Source organism: Charadrius vociferus, unplaced genomic scaffold (assembly GCF_000708025.1).
Source record: "Charadrius vociferus isolate BGI_N301 unplaced genomic scaffold, ASM70802v2 scaffold1317, whole genome shotgun sequence".
NCBI classification, from domain to species: domain Eukaryota; kingdom Metazoa; phylum Chordata; class Aves; order Charadriiformes; family Charadriidae; genus Charadrius; species Charadrius vociferus.
The window spans coordinates 4,148-8,440 of NW_009649275.1; positions in this window are offsets into that span (position 1 = coordinate 4,148).

Below are 4,293 nucleotides of genomic sequence, written 5' to 3' on the forward strand. Positions count from 1 at the left end.
ATGTCCCTCCGAGGGCACCTAAAAGGTCCCACAAGGACCCAACTCCACAAGAGGAGGTCAGACCCGAGATCCAGCTGTGCTCGGACCCGTCCCAGGAGCAGCCCGGGCATCGCCTGGAGGAGGGGGTAAAACCACGGTGAAGGTGTCGTGAGAATGTTGAAGCGTCCCTCTGCAGCTCAGGCACATCCTGAGCCAGAAGCGGCACCTCCGTGTTTAAGAATTTCTGTATTTTTTTAAAATTCTGGGACGTTATCTGAACCGGAGTAACATCTCTGAACCTGTGGCACCTTCCTGCCCCATGGCGGTTTCTGCTGGGGTGGAGCTGACTTTCTTACAAGCAGCTGGAGTAGTGCTGTGGTTTGGATTTGGGATGAAAATAGCGTTGGTAAAACACTATTTCAGGTCATTTCTAAGCAGTCGAGGCCTTTTCTGCTCCTCACCCCACCCCGCCAGTGATGGGCTGGGGGGGCACAAGGAGTTGGGAGGGGATATGGTCAGGACAGCCGACCCCAACTGACCAAGGGGAACATCCCGTATGATGTCCCATATCCATCCCATATCCCATATCCATCCCATATGACGTCATGCTCAGAATATAGAGCTGGGAGGAAGAAGGAGGAACAGGGGGACGTTGGGAATGATGGTGTTTGTCTTCCCAAGTCCCCGTTAAGCATGATGGAGCCCTGGGGATGGCTGGACACCCACCTGCCCGCGGGAAGCGGTGAATGAATTCCTCGGTTTGCTTTGCTTGCACGCGCGGCTTTTGCTCTACCTATAAAACTTTCTTTATCTCAACCCACGAGTTTTTCCTCACTTTTGCCCTTCCGATTCTCCCCCCCGTCCCACCGGGGAGGGGGACGGGCGGCTGCGTGGTCCTGGTTGTCGGCCGGGGTTAAACCACGGCGTGCGGGGAGGCGACCAGCCCAACCAACCCCCACGGGGAGATCCACCCTGCCGCCCCTCCTTGGCTCCGAACCCATTTGACTTGGTGTCCCCCAGCCACCCTCCACCAAAACGTTTCCAGCTCTGCCTCCAAAGCGGGGCAACGGGAAGCGCCTGTGCTACTCAACGCAACCCGCTCCGGATGGGATGGGATCGGAGAGACTGGGCTAGAATAACGCACCATAAACAAGATAAGGCCAAATCTCCCCCAAAAGCAGATGGAGCTTTCTGGGAAAGGGGTTCTTGCTTTTTGAACGGTTTTCCTAAAAAGTCACATCGAGAAGGGAAGACGAGCTCTTCCTAAAGTGGGCTTGTCCAAGAGTTCAGCTTCTGCAGTTTCGTGTTTATTGGCATCGCGGCAGCACCGGTCGAACACACAAGACGAGACCCTTCATCTGATGGGGTAAGAGGAACGAGAGACAAGCTCAGGGGAAACTTTTATAAGAAACAATCGTTTCTCAATGTTAATCATGAAATGCCGGACCCCCCTTAATTTACAAACCGAAGAGAACCGAATGGGAGAGGCCGCTTCAGCCGGCAACCCGTAAAGCAGAATGGAACCAGCAAAGGCAGCGAAACCTCCCGTGCTACGTCCCGAGCTCGTTTCTACCCTTCCGAGAACATAAAGGGCTCTTCGAACTACAAACGTTTTACTCTCAGACGTGTTCCTACTGACGAGGTGGCACACGGTGGGGCGAACTTTACATCTGCAGATTAAACACGACCTAAAGCTTTTTACAAATCAATCAATCAATCAATGTGTTGGGAATGCTCTTTAAAGAACACCTGCCTTGCTAAAGAGATGGCTTTTTCTCCTCTGACTACACGAACCCAAGAGTTTATGCAGCGCTTCGTATTTCCCAATGCACGGATGTTATTTCTCAAGGCAAACACCGGGATTCTCGGCTTTTGTGTCCTATTAAACACCACAGTCTACAAAAAACCTCTTACTCTCCCTGCTACAGGAGAACTGAGAGAGCTTCCCAGAGAGGAACCGAGAGAATCCCGCGATTCCCGTGCGTGTTCCTGTGAAGTCTCGGAGAAAGAACGGCGAGTTCCGACACCACTTCTACCCGTTTCCCACCTCAGCTTCCCAAGCTCCCAGGCCCATACCGCACTGCGGAATTACCCAATTTTTACCCCGTTTCGGTCAAGTTTGTCCCGTTCTCCCTCAGCCTCCGCTTTGGGCTGGGATAACCGTTCATCTCGTGGCGTTTTCTGATGCTTACCTCATGCTACTCTTTTTTTTTTTTAAAAAAAATAAATTAAAATAAAAAAATTTAAGCAGCACATTAATTTAGGGACGGTGATGGGGTATCGCAGCAGACCGGCCAACGTCTCCTTGGAAAGAGGCTGTTTCGCTCTCCGGTGAGCTGCTCCTCAGGTGCAGAAGGAACAGAAACGCCCCATCTACGCAACCGCGGTGCATCAACGCTTCACGTCCCTCAGCGCTGGGCGTAAATCTTTCGTGTTTTGGGTTTTAGAGTTAATTTTTCCACGGAGACTGGAAACACAATGTTTAAATACAACTTCCGAGACCACTATTTTTGAAATTTGTAACAGTATAAAGCGACACGCGAAGGGAATGATTACTCTCACACATAAACGATTTGTTTAATCATTGCCGAGCCAAAATTCCTACCAGCGTCAGTGGAAGGGGAAGGAGGGTCTATCTCAGAAACAAACCCAGCAAAACTTATCAAAAATTATCTTTTTTTTTTTTTTTTTTTTTTTTTTTTAAGCGGGATTTACCACCTCTGCACTTTTTACAGCCGAATTTCAGAACTCCGAGTCTCAGGTGAGAGGGTCGGGGCATTGGGAGCCGTCCGCCCGCCACACCGGAGCCCTTCCGCTCGCAGGAGGAAGCAAACGGACGCGAAGGTTTCCACCAAATCGCAGACACGACGTCTCTCCCCCCGCTTCTTCTGGCGCTTGTTTCTCAGGACGCGGGTCACCTCAGGAGGGTCTGGCTCTGGATTTCCCCCGCACATCTCAATTTTCACAGTAGAAACAATTTTTACAGTAGAAACACATGTGGAACGCGCTTCCCAGCCATCGCGACTGCTCCAGCTGTTCACCCTCCCCATGCCCTCTGCCAGCCCCAAGAGCGAACCTTTCCACGCTTCTCACGGAGGAGGATACGGCGATGATTTGATGATGATGATATACGATGATGATACGACACCTCCCCATCCCTGGAGGTGTTCAAGGCCAGGCTGGACGTGGCCTTGGGCAACCTGGTCTAGTTGGAGGTGTCCCTGCCCAGGGCAGGGGGGTTGGAACTCGATGATCTTCAAGGTCCTTTCCAACCTAAACCATTCTGTGATTCTATGATTTGTATTTCGAATAATGCAAAAATCTCACATTTAAGCAACCGTCTCCACCTGCTCCTTAGCTCTGTGCTTCTACGCGGGGGAAGGAGGCAGAACTTCCTACACGAGGTCTTTCATCCGGGAGTTCATCGCGGCAGCGGCAGAACGAAGTGCTGCAGGCGTGCGACCACGTGCCGGGTCCGGCCCCTGCGTTTCAGGTGTTCACAGAGGGACCCGCGGTTTTGGTAGGACGGCTTTTTACAGGATTTGCTCCGCGAGGAATCACCGCACTCCAAAGAACTCTCCTTCAGGAGCGCACAGCGTACTTGTGACCACTACGGCGTTAAGCTGCGTGGGAGAAGAATAGAAGAAAATCTGTCCCCAGGGAAATTACAAGGAAATAATGAGAAGCTGGTGATAAAAGTGTTTTCTGGAAGTTACTCTCATATTTGGGATGGGCAGGGATCCCTCGGGGCCGAGTGTATCCCCCCAGTCCCCTTACGAAGCCATCCAACTCCACCGCAGCACCAGCAGTTTCTCGCTCTACCGCTCCTCATGGGAAGAAGCTGAGGCCGTCGACTCAGCTCAGGGGCTCACTGCAAAGCTTCAACTGGAGGTTAACACGGCTTTTTAAATCTTTGCACTCAACTGGAATAAGCAAAAATGCTGAATAACACCAGCCTGGGGAGAGAAGACGTGTGATTGACAAACACCGTCTCCGCAGGACTCCCCTCCTGTCTGCTGATCGTGTCCCTCTACCTGAGGCCACTGCTTTAATCTCACCTATACCTTGCACATACGTACCCCTGCTCCTTTCCAGACTCTTCGAAATCAAATTGGCATCTCGCCCCACATCCCGGGCTGCATCCCCAGCAGCGTGGCCAGCAGGGCGAGGGGGGATTGTGCCCCTCTGCTGCGCTCTGCTCTGCTCTGGGGAGACCCCCCTGCAGTGCCGCCTCCAGCTCGGGGGCCTCAGCACAGGAGAGACATGGACCTGGTGGAGCGGGGCCAGAGGAGGGCGCGGAGCTGCTTGGAGGTG